General features: G+C 40.1%; 1 long non-coding RNA gene across 1 annotated transcript; it reads right to left on the reverse strand.

Moving 5' to 3' along the window:
* Positions 1–1,311: 1,311 nt before the first annotated feature.
* LOC114053766 lies at positions 1,312–17,030 on the reverse strand. The gene is made up of 3 exons (XR_003570420.1): positions 16,971–17,030; positions 11,708–11,752; positions 1,312–1,451 (listed from the first exon to the last, which is right to left on the reverse strand). It is a non-coding gene; the product is annotated as an uncharacterized LOC114053766 (long non-coding RNA).
* Between the last annotated feature and the right edge of the window lie 731 nt (positions 17,031–17,761).

Below are 17,761 nucleotides of genomic sequence, written 5' to 3' on the forward strand. Positions count from 1 at the left end.
TCCAATTTGGGCTTTTCTTGGCAAAGATGCTGGAGTGGTTTGCTATTTCCTTCTCCAGCTCATTTTACAGATGAGGAAACTGAAGGAAACAGAGTTAAGTAATTTGCCCAGGGTCACACAGCTAGGAAGTGTCTGAGGCCAGATTTGAGCTCTGGAAGATGAGTTTTCCTGACTCTGTACCCAGCGCTATATCTACTGCACCACCAAGCTTGTCTTAATCCTAATCAGCCATTTGGATTTTCCAGATGTTGTCTTTCAGTCTCACAACATAATTGACTAACCCTCCTTTTCCAGTCATGCATGCCCTTGATAATGCTATTTCTCATGCTCAAGTCATTATTTGAAACATGTTGTAGTCTATTTATGCTGACTGTGAATTTTTCTGTTACCCTTTGGCCTTAATTTAATTCAACATTTTTTATGCACATCCTCACTGTACTCATTTTTTTTTGCACCTAAGCATGTTTGCAAGTCAAACTAGATGCTAGGAATAAAAAGCAAACATGAACCAGTCCCTGCCTTCAGAAAACATACAACTTACTGGGTTTAATAAGACACATGCAAAGAATAAAAAGTTGATACAATGAGTGAGGAAAGTATTCTAGGAATATTGAGGAGGGAAAAAAAAACACTAAAAGATGGATGGGAGGTGAGGGAAGGTTTCATGAAGGAGGTGGCATCTGACCTGAATTCAAAAATATGATATTCCAAAGACAAAGATGTGGAGGCCCTGCATTATAGGCACAGTGTCTGGGAAGGGAGGCAAGAGGATATGCATTTTTAACACCTACTATGGTACCACGCACTGTGCTAAGCACTTTTACAAATATTATCTCATTTGATTCTCATAACAACTCCGGGAAGCAGGTGCTATTATTATCCCCATTTTACAATTGAGGAAACGGAGGCAAACAGAGGTTAACCTGCCCACGGTCACACAGCTAGGAAGTGACTGAGGCTGGATTTGAGCTCAGATCTTCTTGACTCCAAGCCCAATGTATTATCTACTGTACCACCTAGCTGCCTCATACCAGGATGGGCCTTTAATAAAGCTAGAGATGAAATGCTGAATATAAATTATTTCTCATTTGAATTCTTTTGAGAACATGATATTCTATTAGTACAGCTATATGACATTGTTCAGAAGTACTGAAGAGATTTTTTTCAATAGTGTATAGTTTGAAGTAATTGAGAGCACTGTTTAATTTCCCAGTGTAATCCTTCTCAAGCTCCACCTCCTGCTTAATTTGGGGCCCAGATCATTATACATCTGTAACACTGACCAAGAAACATGACAAGAAATACTGATGGACAAATTAGAATGCCTTTCTATCTGTCCATCAGAGTTTGTGCAATGTGCATTTTTCATCCTCTTTGTTTTCCTAATGTAGATGATTAGTTTGATTTCTTGCATTTCTGTCCAGGAGTATCAGCTGCATTGATAATTGCACCTGCAAGTGAAGTGATATGTCTATTAGGACATCAGAATTGAACCAAGAAATAAGCACATCCATTGCTATTAGGTAAAATTGACTGTTTATTGGGGAAATGTGTGTATGTGTATGCATGCATGCATATGTATGTATATATATATATATATTTACACACATACATGCATACACATAACGTATATATGTGGGTATAGATGCATGTTATTTATGCTGAGCAGTCACCACCAAGCCCTGGGACTTCTGAACACTGGGATACATAGGTATTTTTGAATTTTTCATCAGTCAAAAGCTTCAGATGTGCTCTAACTGGAGAGACAAGAGGAGTCATAGCAGGGATGAGGCAGCTAAGTAGTTCAGAGGATTTAGCACTGAACCTGAAATCAGGAAGACCTGAGTTCAAATCTAGCTTCAGACACTTATTAGCTGTGTGACTCTGGGCAAATCACTTTAAATCATGGCTGCCTTGGTTTTCTCATCTGTAAAATGGAGATAATAATAGTACCTACCTCCCAGAGTTGGTGTAAGGATCAAATGAGGTACAATTTATAAAGTGCTTAGCACAGTACCTGGAAGATAGTAAGTTCTATATAAATGCTAGCTATTATTATTTATTATTATCTAACAAGAAACATGAGTCAATCAACATATATCAGTTAGTCAGAATATTAGAATATGGCCCAGTAGGGATGAAGTGTTGCAGTACAGGTCAACGCTAAAGACTGACCAGTTCCAATAAGGGAATCAAGTATGTCTGGCTCATGTAAACTTAGGAAACTATGGGAGACACAAAGCATACCACAATTCAAAGTTTGCTGCAACTCATAAGGCCACCACAGACTAATCTAAATACGTTTCTGTGGACTAATGCAACATTATTATGGATTTGTCTGAAGAAACCTTGTGGTACTATGGGACTCAGTGCAATTATAGTGCTCTTTTTTTTTTTTTTTTGACCTAGACCTGTAATGTTTTTTGGTGTAGGAAATCCTGGTGTCTGAGGCTGAATTTGAACTCAGGAAGATGAGTCTTCCTTACTCCAGGCTGGTGCTCCATCCAGTGTGTAAAATGCTTTTATTGATACAGATCAACAATTTATCTGTAACTTGTACTAGAGAGTTGACTGGGACACTGTGAGAATAAGTGACTTACCTGTGGTTTTAACAGCTAATCTGTGACAGAGACATCTAGGTGGCTCAATGGATACAGCACCAGCCTAGAGTCAGGAAGACTCATCTTCCTGAGTTCAAACCTGGCCTCAGACACCTACCAGCTGTGTGACCTTAGGTAAGTCACTTAACCCTGTTTGCCTCAGTTTCCTCATCTGTAAAATGAGTTGGAGAAGCAAATGACAAACCACTCCAGTATTTCTGCCACGAAAACCCCAAATGGGGTCACAAAGAGTCCGACGTGACTGAAATGATAATAAACGTGTCAGAGGCAGGATTGGAACTCAGAATTTTCTCACTCTATTCAGTTAGTCATCAGTCAGAAAGCATTTATTAAGCACCTACTATGTGTTAGATGCTGTCCTAAGCACTGGGGATACAAAGAAAGGCAAAAAGACTGCCCTCTCAAGGACCCCACAGCCCATAGAGGAGAAAACATCCAAATACCTATGTACAAACAATATATAGACAAAGTAATTTGGAGATAATCTCAAAAGGAAACCACAAGATTAAAGATAACTGAGGCTTCTTGCAGAAGGTGGGATTTTAGGTGAAACTTGAAGGAAGACAGGGAAATGAGAAGTAGAGATTAGAAGGGAGAGTATTCCAGGCATGGAGCACAGCCAACGAAAATACCCAGAGCCAGGAGATGAATTGCCTTGTCGGAGAAATAGCAAAGAGGCCAATATCACTGGATTTTGGGATGCAGTGGTTTTTCAGGATTTTCAGGGGAAGAGGGGAAGAATAAACAAGAAGATTGGAAAGGGAGGAAGGAGCCAGGTTAGGAAGGGCTTTTAAAACTAAACAGAGGATTTAATATTTGATCCTGGACTTCTAGCCACAACAACATGCTGCCTCTCTTCAATTAGTACATCATCTGCAAATAGAAGCATCAGAGCAGTGTGAATTAGTGTTATCAACAGGAAAACTTTTTATTTAATACCAGTGAGCAGTTGGGGGAGACTAGCATGTTAACGTTTAGCAGATAGCAGAACAAAGTTATCTCTACAGTTATACTTGTCATGGATTCTTGTATGATTCTGATTACACGTGTGAGAGGCAGCTTGTCTAAAGTGAGCCTTCAAGGCTGCATTTTGTTCTACTGAATCAAATGCTTCCTTAAAATCAATAAACAATAAATAGCATGGGATCTTGTGTCCACTGAACCTCTCATCTGTGTTACCATAAAAAGATGTTCAGCTTCAGGAAAATGGTCCTCGGAAGCCTGCCTGTTCTTTTTTCACATTTTTATTGAGGATATCCTTGATGCCTAAAAAGAATCTGCTCATAAAGATTTTATAGAGAAGAGAAAGTATGCATCCAGTCTGGCAGGTGCTAGTGTCTTCTCATTTGCCTTTTTTGGTGGAAGCATCATCTTCAATCTTTTTCAATCCTTTGGAATCTTCTTTTTTGTCATACTTTGATAATTGATTTGTGAGTGTCTTTAAAATTGTTGTTGCTGATAGCATGCATTTATTCTGTGTGAATCTTGGTCAGGTCTCACTTCTCTTCTAGGCCTCATCTTCTCAAATGCTATTGTCAGTCCTCCTTGGATATAGAGGTAATGAACGCCAAATATAATAATCCTACAATTGTCACTGATGAAAATAAGTCACTAAAAAAGAGCCGACTGATCTGTTTCATTTCATATTTCTTTGCATTCCTTCTGGTTTCACCTCTATGTACTCTCAAGAGAATCTGCCTTAGTTGGAACTCATGTCCATTTTTAAAGTATGAAGAATGAGGCTCAAAGACCAGGGAAATTTGTGCTAGTCACATAAATATTGAAGGCAGGAACTTTAAACAAAGAATTGAAGTAGAATGTAATGCCCTAAAGCAATTCTAGCTAAGGGCTTTTGTAACTGTACCTTTCCCCCTCCTATTAATTTTCATGAGAAACCAAAAGACTCTCAGGGTCGAGAAAACTGGGGTGTCAGATATGTGAATTTCTCTCCATGAATGTGTCCTGGACATACGTATTCCTGATATGGGAGTACATCTATATATGTCTCCAGACCCATGTGCACCCTACATATATGCCATTTCATGTATGTGCTTTAAGTTTGTCTACTCTTCCCACTGATAGCATGTGTATTTATGGGAGAGTGTATTTCAGGTTTATTAGGGGGAAGTTCTATTCCTGCTATTGTGCTATTTTTTAAAATGTCTTTTCTTTCAACTAATTAAATCCTATAGCTGACAAGTAAAAGTAAACAAATTGGTGGGGGCTCATGAGTTATGGATTTGAGTGTTTACAGATCCACAGAGTACCTAGAACCTGGAGTACATTTTTATGAAGAATCATATGTGAGTTATGAGTTGTCCCCACGTGCTATAAGCAGAAAATTGTTGTTAGCTAAGGATCACCTCAAATGGATAGTAGTGTAAGGAGAATACTGAGGATGAAAATGTACTAAGGAGGAAGGAAGAAGCATTTTTTCTTGAATATCTCATTCACTTTGTATTACAAAGAGCGTTCGGCTGTAGGTGAGGGCATTTTGGTCCAAAACCTATTGGTGGAATCAAATAATTATAGAGTTAGATGTAACCTTAGATAACATATCATTTAATTTAAGCCACTGACTTGGACAATACATGAATCTATTATATTTTTATAAATGGTCATTCCTTTGAGCATCATTAGTGACAGGAAACTCACTTCTTTGTGAGGGAGTCTATTCCATTTTTGTATAGCCCCAATCATTAGGAAACTTTCCCTTACATTGACTTGAGATCTACATCTGTATAAATTTCCATTTATTGTTATCAGATTCTACTCTCTTCATATAGCCTTATATTTTACACAGAAAATAGGAATTTTCCTTCATCTTTAAGAGCTATTTCTCAGAAGTCATGATTAGAGGTGTAGCCTATGGTTAAGCCTGGCCTGTTCCAATTCAATTCATTTCAATAAATATTGATTATTTTGGCTTCACAAGCTTAGCTTTCTACAACCCCCAGGGCAAATGGGAAAGCAGAAATCATCCCCAAATAGATTTGTGTCCAATGTAGCTTATACTGGTTTGTGTCTATTTCATTTTATATCAGCTGCCTATTCTTGGCATTATCCAGACCACGGCTTGAGTCCTGTATGTGGTATGGGGCTTACCATTTTAAGAGGCAAGTGGGCCTTTTGTGGAGGAGCAGAGGACATTAAGGATAAATTAAAGCAAAAAAAAAAAGACCTATATAGAAAGGACAAGGGATTTAAGGTCATTTCGATGATTTAGATCAGAAGGCCTTGAGGGGTGACTTAATAATTGTTTTTAAGCATAAGAAAGAGGATGCTGACCAGCTGTTCTCTATCTTCACTAAGGCCCAAACAATAGGAAATAGGCTTAAATTGCAGCAAATGAGACATGAGAAGCAGTTTACTGACATGAAGCCTGTTAAACACCAGAAGAGGAACCAAGAGAAAATGTACAATTTCCTAACTTGGGGATCTTTAAGAAGAGGAAAGCAATGGTCTGTCTTGGCTGGCTCTAATACAATGTCAGATATTTGGTCGATAGGACTGAGTTAAGTCCCTTTGTGCTCCAGGCAGTAGTATGAATTTGTCCACTGAGAACACCTCGAAGTGTAATGTGTGTATTGCTAAAAGGGCATTTTGCATTATCTCTTTGCTTAACTTTTTATCTTTCCCTCATGTCTAATAATGGATACGTTGGAAATATCTTTCACATAAAATATGCTGAGTATCTAAAATAAGTCACATGCAGTGGCATTATTATTAATTGTGTCTTAGTTCTATCAGAAAAAGAAATTCATAAACCAAAAATCATCTTTCCAGCTTTGCTGGTTATCTCTGCTTGATTAAAGGGAATGATACTCCATTTGTAAATGCATTTGGCAAACTTACCCTGCTATTGTTTCCATTATTTTGCAAATTACAGACATTGAGATGAAGGCTCTATAATTTCCTAGCTTTGCCTTTATTCCTGCTTGGAATACTGGTATTGCCCTGGCATGCATCCACTCTGCTGTTATTTCATTTGAATACAGCAAATTCTTTATTATGATTAACAAAGACTTCTGCTCCAATCCTCTTTGAATATCAGTCTGCTCATGGAGATTAGTTGATTTTGAGCCTTGCCGACTCCCTGAATCTCTCTGCTTCACTGATCTCAAAGACATTAGACAGCAGACAACCAAGTATTGCTAAATGACATGTTTTTTGTGTTTGCTCCTTTGAATCTTTTAATACATTAGGAATTTTACCATTGCTTGCAACTTTATTTCCTTTTCCCCATTCCTACTACCTAATTCTAAGTTCCTCCCTGACTCATTGCATGATTTACAAAAGCTGATAAAATCACATGGGATGTTGGGTATAACAGCTCTTGTTATAGACATTTTAAAATTTCTCTTTCCTTTAGCTTTGCCATCTTCATTCTTCCTCATTCAATTTATGTCTTTCCTGTGTTAAGTACATAGAATCATGAGGTATTGTGGCTTAGTCCATAGAGAGTTGATCTTTAGGTCTAGTAGTGCTGAGTTCACATGTGAACCCTAAGATATCATGGCTTTGTGGCCCTGGACAAGTCACTTAGCTCCTTAGTACCCCAGGCACCTTTCTAATACTCTAAGTGACAGAAGAGCTGGAGACCTACACTGGAAGAGGGAGTTTGCCATCAGTGACTTCCCTCATAGGGTGAAATCATAGGTCTGGAAAAAAATAACAAGTCATCCGACTCTGTTCTACACAAAGCACCTCAGATATACAGTTGTCTGTCCTCTTGTGGCTTTTGTCTATGGCCCACTTGTTTACCATTGTTCTAAAAACAGCTTCATTTTCTTAATGCCTTATATGGGCTTCTGCACAATAAAATTTATTTAGTGGCTTACAAGCCCAAGTGGTGCTAATTTAATTTTCTTCCCCTGGCATAAATCATATTTAAAACAAACTGCATTGAATGAAGTCTACCAGATTCTAAAATGCATGATTGCATAGTACAGGGACAAAGACAGTCACTTGCCTAGAGACCTGGGCAAATAGCTCTCTGCTATTAACTCATTTTTTCAGTCCTACTCCAAGAGGCAGAATCGTGTTGTATCTGCCAGTTTCTCCTAATTTTCCTAACAAGTTGCTGGAGAAAATGAAAGGGAAGTGGGGGTGGGTGGGAAGAGAGGTTGACTGAGAAGGGGGTGGTTAGGAGAAAGCCAGGCTTCATTCTGTAACCTCATCCCTCTATTGACTTCCTGTAAGGCTGAGGAACAATCAAACCCCAGTATCCATACAGCTTCTATTAGGCAGACAAACTGCACTTGTGATTCTCCTACCTCTCTTTTCAAACCCTTTCCTCTTAACTTTGCTTCTCTCTCCATCCCAAAGACTCAGTTACGAGTCCTCTTATGCTTGCTTTTCCCTCATTACTACTCAGATCCCCTAGATGTGGTGCTCTAAAAGGGGCTGCCCTCTGCAGAACCATGATCTATGGCTGTCCCTATGAATTTTTGTACCCAGGGCAAATACTATAAACTGCACTTGAGTCAAGTGGCACCAAAACAGATAACTTTTAGTTGAGGAAAATGTGGAGCAGAGGAAGGGGAGAGGATTTCATTTCAGCCTGCCATCTGATAACTTCCTATTTTAACTAATTATTCTTGTTAACTAGATATGAGTTCTATAGTTTCAAGTCTGAGGAAAAACTGCTAACATCTCAGCACCCTCTAAATTGGCACCCTGGGTCAGAGCTCTTGTTGCTCTAATTTAACCATGTCTCTATCTTGTAATCTGCACCTCTTTTTCTCTCTCTCTCCACTGTTCCCTTTACCAAAACAAACTTGTCCAATATTCTATTCTGTTCTCAGTCAGCTCTTCCAATAAATGAATCCCCTTAAGGTTCTGACAATTAAGTGAGCATAAGGCAGACAGTGACATAGGGGAAAAACTCCTAGGCTGAGAATAATGAGACTTGAATTCTAATTCTGGCTCTGCTATTTACTAGTTATGGGATTTGGGGTATCTCACTTAACCTCTTGGGTTTAGTTCTTTTATATTTAAACTATTTTTAAAATATGGAACTCCTGAGATTTATATACATTTCAAAATCCAACAAGAAGAGTGCTTAACAATAGAATTCCAGTTGACATGACAGGATAGTGGGGAAAAATTTTTATTGTATTGAGTCCATAAGATCACACTGTTCATGCTTACTGGATACCAAAAAAATTATAATTATATTAACTCAATCAACCTGAGACCCTGGGAAAACAGTGGCATTTGCCCATAAATTCCAAGGATGATGCTTTTTTGTGTTTCTTAGGATGGCAGCCTTGATGCCAAATTGTAGCAAGACTCAGCCTCATCAGTTATTGTTGTCCTAAAAACAAGGTCCTTACAGACAAAATTGAAACTTTCCACCAACTGTCTCCACTTGCCTATTTGCCCTTGTCTCTTGCTGCGCTGCTCTGATGAGCAGTGTAGGTGTCTTTATATTTCAATCATTTGTGTTGACTTGGAGTTATTTGTGTTTGCCTTGTCTTTTTCTTGTTGTTATCATTATTGCTGTTGTTGTTGAGTTGTTCCAGTAGTGTCCAACTCTCCATGATCCAATTTGGGATTTTCTTGGCAAAGATATGGGAGTGGTTTGCCATTTACTTCATCATTTTACAGATGAGGAAACTGAGACAAATAGGTTGAGTGACTTGCTCAGAGTCACACAACTACTAAGAGACTGAGGCCAGATTTGAACTCAAGAAGATGAATCTTCCTAACTTCAGGCTTGCACTCTGTCCATTGCACCACCTAGTTGCCACCTTGCCTTGTCTCACTGGTTAGAATAATTTTAACTTCTCAAGATTAGGGACTAAGTCTTTTACTACTTTTATATTATCCATGGTCTAGAGGGCTCCTTTTACAAAGGGCTCCAGCTCTGGGTGAGAGAGAATTTGTGTTCATTCCTATGGAAGCCTGAGTCTTAAAAAAAAGAGATGCAGGCTTTTTCTTACCCTCTGGCTCATTCATCCCTACTCCAGCTTGTGCCAGGAAAATATTATAAACAAATCTTGGATACGGCTCATATTTAGCATCTTCTCTAAAGGGATATTTAAGGTCCCTTCCAGAAAAAAGTATAAAATATTTTATCAGGTAGAGGATAATTATTTATTCCTACCACCTAAAAGATTCATGCAAGTGCATTAACAAGTACATAAAGCATGATGTAGTAATCCATCAACTAGTATATTGTCATGAAAGGTAAAGGCACAAATATTTCTCATTCACCTTAGACCTACACTGTGAAACTCCTAAGTCCCGATGTCCTGATAAAGTAGGGTATGGCTTAGGTTTTCTTAGTTCTTTCAGATGCAGTACCCTCCTGGAAGTGATGCTTCTCCTCCAAGAAATGGTTCTGTTGTGGGAATCGGAACCCCTAGCCCCTTGAACTCACAAGATTACCACCAGGCCTGGAAATGTCTGTTTCTCAGGAAAGCTGTTTGTGACCTGGGCTGAGGGAAAGAAATACAAAACAGAAGAAGCAGCCAGGGACTTCAGGTTCAGGGACTTTAGCCTCAAACTCCCCTAGGCAAGCACAAGTTCTCGCTGCCACGTACCTGCAGTTGCCATTACTGTCAGAGGAGCGGGGGAGGGGGAAGTGAAGGAGAAAGAACCCTCCCTGCCACCTGTAGCTTTCTAGATATCCTAGGGAGAACTGGAATTGGTTTTATTCCAACAATATAACCCATAGAACAAGTGACTTTATCTAGCTCAGTCAATCTTCTTTGACACACCTTCCAGTTATGGGTACCAAAAAGGGATTGCTGTGTCATCCCAAAGCAAAGCATCTCTCCTTTAGCAAAAGGTCACTTTAGCAAGAGGTCCATCTCCATGGATCCAAAACACATGCTCCATGGGATCACCGCTGATAAATTTATAACTACACAATAAAATGGGGCACATGGGGTGCTTAGGAAGGACCAGCACCCCTGGTGTAAGGGTTTGCTGACTCCTTTTCAAGTCTGCTTGTGTACCTTTGGTGTCCACTAGTGACTAAACTCTCACCTGTGGATCTAAGAAGCTGCAGCATGCTCAGCAGCCATATCCCTGTAAAACCATCTCAGCAGACAAACTAAATCACATTAAGGGCAACTGACAGACCTTAAACCCATCTCCTCTATCAGGCTACATAGCAGGCTTGGATTGCATTGACTTCTCACCCTGGCCTCTTAGAATCCATAGATACCTTCAAGGCCTACCTTAGGTATTACTTCCCATGAAAAGCCTGTTCCAATTGACCTAGTTGTTAATGCCTCTTTCTCCTTCATCAGACTATCTTGAATTTGTCTGTTTATATAATGTAGCCTCCAGTAGACCTTGTTATCTTCAGCACCTAGAACATTGCTTTTCATTTAATCAGTGTTTGCTGAATGAATGAAATAACCTTTGTCCCCATCTTGACTTCTCAAAATGTTAACCATCCCTCAAGTCCTAGTTCAAATGCTACCCTAGCCATAAGTGATTCTCTCCCTTCTCTGAATTCTCACAGTATTTTGGCCTGTATCTTGGGCCATCACCAGTCTTCTTGACTTTTGTCCTGCCACTGTACTTCATGACCCTGGAAGAGAGAGTGAAGCTGATGACTTTGTGCAACTCTTCCTTGCTTAAATCCAATCCACTGGCAAGTCGAGACATCACCAATCACATCATGATGTCATTGGTCATCTTTGAAAATGAAGGATGAACAACAACAAATAATCATAATAATAAACACAGGAAACTGTTGGTTTTCTTTTTCTTGTTGTGACCAGAAAGTTCCTGTTACCTAGCACTTCATTAACTGGTAGCTAACCACAGAGCGTGCATCTCAGAATCCACATCTAGATTTGATTCAGGCCCACCTTGAAGATGCCATAGGAGTGGGGGGATGTGTGGAAGAATTTGTCTCAGCTCTGAAGATGTGGAGGAATTGGACCAGAAGTTGAAAAGCTCACTTTCTAATAGAGTGGTCCTGAACCATCTTTGGATTTGAGGGCTGGGAAAGGGAGATCATTTTTAGATATTTCCCCTAGCATCTAAAAGAATGCACAATACTGTTGATTGACTGCTCAGATAGAGTAAAGAAGAGCATCCAGAGTGTTAGGCATGCTTACCTTGGGCTAGATTTTCAAGAGAAGTGTCAGATATCCTCAGGAGTCCTAGGAATGGGATAAACAGCCATTTATCTCTGCTACTTTTGCCTTAGTCCTGCCTGAAGGCAGAGAAGACATGAATATTTGCCACAGTGGATGTAATTTTTAAAGTTAGAGATCAGCTGCCTTTTCTTGGAATATCATATTAGACATTTGTGTGGACCCCTGAATTTTCTGATGGGGAAATGGCAAGAAATAGGCACCACTCTCATTGCTAGCTTTTCAGGCTGAGCAGGGCTGACATCTGTAAACTGGAGGGCTAGATTTCCTTGTCAACATCCATTTGCCTTTCCAAGTCACATGAGTGCAGGCAGACAGTGATGAGTCATAGCTAAGTGAGAGCCAAATTAAGAAAATACAATCCATCTATTCCTTCAAAATTAGATTTTTGGAGAAGGTTTTACTTCTCTCAGAATCAGCAAGAGCATCCTAAATGACCGTCACATTACTTAGATAACACTAAGTGGCTTTTCCTTTATTCATAAATAATCACTCAGGATGGTAACTTCTTTCTCCTTTACCAGAAAACCACCTTGAAATTTGGGAATTTGAACCTACTTAACTTAAATGGGCCTGATGCTATTCTCTTACTTTCCTTTCATCACTTGCTTTTGATCAGCATAACAAATTGTATCTTAAAATACATCAACATCTCAAAAGATCACATTGTTCTGCTTGCTCCCAGAGGCCAGAACCAGAATTAATGGGTAGAATTTGCAGAGAAGGAAATTTCAGCACAATCTAAGAAAAATTTTCCGCAGAGTTATAGTGGTCCCAAAGAGAAAGGGATGTTCGGTTCCCTCATTGGAGGTCTTCTAGTGGAGGCTGGATGGCTGCTTGCCAGGGAAGTGGACTTCTTTCAGGGATGGTTTGAATTAGATGGCCTTCGAGGTCCCTTCCAAAGGCAGGCATATTCTTCTGATAAGAGTTTGAACCAACTTATGATACTCCTTAAGATATCTCCTAGGCATATTCTAGTACCAAAATCTACTGAACATTAGTGCTTCATAAATTGTTCTTGCAAATTAGTTGGAAAAAAAATTGATCCATAAGCTTCAGTGACCAGCTTGTTTTTCAAGAGGAGCACAGAAAACAAAATTAGTGAAATTAACATTCTGTCTTCAAGGATTATCTTTCTTTTTGCTTGTATTTATATCCCCAGCCTTTAGCACAGTGCCTGGCACATAGTAAGAACTTTATAATGCCTTTCTCATTCCATTGCTCATTTGTATTCAACCCAGGAGTGAGTGAATAGCTCTTTGATAGATAGCTCTGCAGAGTCCCCAACTCTCTACCAGTTTTATTGATTTATTTCTTCACGTAATTTTATCAGAGCCATTCTATCTCCTTTGTTGGTACACTGATGTTCCAACACAGCTGCATCCACCCTTTTGACCCATAAGACTGATTAAGGCAGTAGGAGAAGAGGGTTGACATCAGACAGAGTGTGTGGCATTTGAAGGAAAAAAAAAGCCAGGTATTGAGAGAGACATGATGATACCTGAGGACTGTCACCTTGTGACTAACAGTATTAGACTTAGGACAGTCAGGCAACACCACAGGGGTGTTAGCCTTTGGGGCATTTGATTAGGGCTTTGTTTCAGTGCTGGGGTTGCAGGAACAGACAGAGACATAAAACAGGCCTCAGACTGTGGTTTATAAAGCCCTGGGAGAAGAGATGCTAGGACATGTTCTTGTTTGCCCATGCAGTTACAACTGGAAAAATTGGTCACATTTCTGCAGCCCTCTGTAATCTAGCTGTGTTTGCTACTTGTGTCCATGATTAGGAGATCTATAATAAGAAACTGAACGTTCAGGTTGCGCTCTCTGCTGCTCTTGTGCTACGGCTGGGAGACTGAAGAGAAGAGAGGGGGACCCTAGCCTAAAAGAGTTTTGTGCCTTCAGGGAAACTGGATACGTAGAGTTGTTGAGAAGTGTATGTTACTTACAATTAATGCTTCTACTTTTTTTTTTTTTTGAGAGGCAGTTGGGGTTAAGTGACTTGCCCAGAGTCACATAGCTAGTAAGTGTTATGTGTCTGAGGCTGGACTTGAACTCAGGTCCTCCTGACCCCGGGGCCAGTGCTCTATCCACTGTGCTACCTAGCTGCCCCCAATGCTTCTACTTTTACTGTGCATTTAATATTCTAATTAAGCTGTGTGTTTATATTATGACCATGAACGAATAAATAAATAAAGGAACATGATGGGAAGAATAAACGTGTATGGCTAAGTAGATGGGGACCAAGCCAGAAATTGAATGTATCAGGCTTATTCTAGGACATGACAGAGACGTAGCAGTTCAGGGGGTTGGGGGTATTAGGGGAGTATAAGAGTAGCTTGGTCAAGTTTGACAGAGTAGTAGGATGAAGCCTTAGACAAAAGTACAAATATCCATTCTTATTCCTACCACATTTGGGATTTTGATGCTGTCTCCTTAATGGAATGTAATTAAGTACCCTTACTCTTGGATACTCACTGGCAATGCATTGAGGATAACTAATTGAGACTTGGCTCACTTAGAATTGAGCTACACTCTTGGACTTGGACCTTTAAAAGGGAACAGACAAAGAATTGAAGAGAACGGACTGAGGCCAGAATACACATAGAGAGCAGATATATTGCTGAGGGAAAGGCACAAAGCCTCTTATCTTTATAGTCTCCTCTCTTCCCCCCATCTCCAGGGGTGTGCTGGTAAATGTTTAACAACCAGCTGTGTGTCTGTGGGGAGAGGCAAATACCTTCCCAAGACCCACTTTGAAGTTTAATCTGCATTGTTAACATTTTCCTGATCACTTTCTTAAATCTAGACAATCAATAAAACAATAAATCAAGCTCTGGTTTGTAGCATTTCCTGATTTCCAAGGTATAAATGCTCCCACTGAAAATTTAATACTGGCTCTTCTGAGCTTGGTTTGAGTTAGTTACACCACAGCCCTGCCCACTCTTCACTCCAAAGAGAAGTGAACCTCTCTGCCCCAAAGGTAACATCTATGACAAAGCAATGTCAGAATGGTGAAAGAATTCCTGGACAAGGAATCACCCAGTGGAAGAGTTTTTGAACCAAATATCCTGCAAAGACGAGGAAGAAACATGTGACTGTAAAGCAGAAATGGTTGTGATTTGGGAGGAATTTAGACGGAATTTGTCTTCTATTAGTATTGTGAGCTAGAAGGAGATCAAGTCACTTTCCATTTTCTGGAGAGCCTCAATCTTTTAAGTCTCGAAGACCATATAAGTCCATGGGTGGAAGGTTAGGTCCTCTAAGAGAGGGAAGGAGAATCATCTTGAGTATTTATAGACTCATATACGATTCCTTTGCATTTTGCATTTTCTATGGGGTAAAACAAAGCTTGCTGTGCATTTCATGTGGTGCTAGCCTGAGTGCTTCCATGGACATTCTGGGTGGGGGTAAGATGATCCAAATTCTGATGTTTCCCAGGGAAATAGTTATTGAGTACATGAGTCTAAGAGAGTGGTTTGTGAAAAGCATCCTCACAACTGAATCTGACCAATTAAACCCAGAGCTGATGTTCTAAGCTACAGGTTATGTAGTCCTTTATACACCCCACTTATTTTACATATGGAAAGATCAGAGCCCAAAGAAATGAAGAGGCGTACCCAAGTTCTCATAGTGAGTAATTGTCAGACCTGGGGTTCATACCTAGATCCTGTGCTTACAAACTCAGTCCTCTTTCTACTACACCTGGCTGACTCTTCCAAGAGCAAACTGTGGCAGTGGCCACCAGTCCTCATGCCATCTTTAGCATGCATGCTATAATTGCCAATCCCTGCCCTGGAACTATTCAATAGTTTTCACACCTATCTTGTGTTAGTCATTTTCAAAGGCTAAAGATGGGGGAAAGGACTATCATAAGGATAAGTTGAAAAGAAGGAAAAGCATACAGAGAAGTGGGGAGCAGAGAAAATGGAATGGGTCCTTCTCTAAACAGGCTATCATGTAGACTGAGGGAAGGTAGGGACTGACTACCTGTGCTTATATGGGAGGGAGCTGGAAGAGAGGGGGTGTGGGAAAGAAGGGTGTGTTTTGAATGTGCTGAGAAATGGGGGTAAAATGCTGACTTGATCATTAAAATCAAAGCCAGTAGACTTGTTCACACAAAATCATCAGGCATCAGCCCGGTATCTTTGCTGAAATCAGGGTTCTGATGGACAGCTTGTTGGAAGATGGCCCACAGCTCACAGCTGACTCACTGTCTCCAGCATGACTTCGCAAGTCTCAGTGTCAAGATGAAGGCTTATTGTTCACTAAATGGGGTGATAGCTGATATATGACCAAACCTCAAGAGGAAGAATCTTTCTGCCTTTCATTTCAAGGGGTCTCAAGGTATGATATAAACTGGGTGGGAGGGCATTTTAATTCATCCACTCAAATCCTAGAGACAAGCAACCTGGCATATAAGAGATGGTAGGCTAGCCTCAGTTAGGAAGACCTGGTTTCAGGTCTTACCTCTGATACCTACTGGCTGTGTGACCCTGAGGAGCAAGTTGCTAACCCTCAGGTAACCTTCCGGCACTTGGTCTTGGGGGAAATTTCCATAACAAGGTATTTCCTACACATTAAAAACAAGTTCAGGCCAAACCCCCTCTCCCCCCAATTTCTAGTGATTGGTCCCTTTGAAGTGTCTGTGATTTATCACACTCAAACAACAAAAACAACCTTCCTCCCTCTACTTTATTTTTCTCTAGGAGAGGGAAGAAAAGCTGTACAGAAACCTACCTCCTAATTAATTACCTCTTCCCTTGCTCCAAGATACTACAAGGAAATCATTGAAATGCTTGTTTTTGTGAAACCACTATCTCTCCTTCAAAGACAGTTTCTCTCTGCTGTTTCAACTCGGGTCATGATCTCAAGGATTAGTTACATAGTAGACCCCTTTAAAAAGCCCAAAACAAAGCCTTTCCTGGGGACTCTTTAGAGAAGAGAGCAGAGTAATAGGAAGATTATATTGTAATTGCTCAAAGGGAATAATAAACTTCTATTTATTTATAAAGCAACATTTCTTAAACCACGGTTTCAAAATCAGAGCATGATGAATGCTTCTGCCAACCAGTTCCTGCTTCATCTTATTCCCCCTCACCCCTAAAAAAAACCAAAACAAAACCAAGCCCCAAACTCACAGAGCAGAACAAATTTGAGTGTTTCTCATCCAGCCAAGTTTTTAGAGCTTCCACTTCAAAAGGGCATGTCTAAAGTTACTTACCCTAAGACCAGTAAATCCTGAGGAGGAAGAAGGAAGGAGAATGTCAGCTCACAGTCTCATTTTTTCTCAGCTAAGTGACTGTTTTTTGCTGACCTGTCAAATTAGAATGTGCTCCTTCCTGACAACATTTCAGACATGGCTTTGGCAAGTATTTTGGAACAGGAAAGAGTCCTGTTTGCTCTCCAAATACAGGCCTCTTAGGCCCTGATTCTCTCAACATGCATCCTTAGCTTGGAGTGTCCCCTAATGACTGAAAATTGGCAGATTCCTTTTCATTAGCTCCTCACTAAACCGTCAGGGACAGCGAAGGGGTTTTGCTAAAGACTTGGATCAAGTCTGTGGTAGAGAGCTGGCTAGTTACTCAGAGTTCACTGAGTGGGACAGACGCTGTGATTCTGGGTTTCATTCCATTTGCTTGGCAACTGAGTAAAATAGAGCAGGACCGGTCTGTCTTCCATACATTGGGTCCTTCTACTTCCCTCCAAGGAATGTTCACTTACGATTGCATATAATTTTATGTTTTTGTTGAAAGACCTTTGCTGAGTGAGTATGCTGCCTCCTAAAGGCTCTGGCTCAGTAATGATGATGATGATGATAGCATTTATATAGTACTTTAAGGTTTGTAAAGCACTTTACATACATTACCTCATTTGATCCTCACAACAACCTTGTGAGGTAGATATTTTTATTAACCCCATTTTACAAATGAGGAAATTGAGGCTGAGCAAGGAAGGGTAAGTGACTTTTCAGGGCCACACAGCTTGTATGTATCTGAGGCAAGACCAACTCAG

This window comes from Vombatus ursinus, unplaced genomic scaffold (genome assembly GCF_900497805.2).
Source record: "Vombatus ursinus unplaced genomic scaffold, bare-nosed wombat genome assembly UNPS02014812.1, whole genome shotgun sequence".
Taxonomy (NCBI): domain Eukaryota; kingdom Metazoa; phylum Chordata; class Mammalia; order Diprotodontia; family Vombatidae; genus Vombatus; species Vombatus ursinus.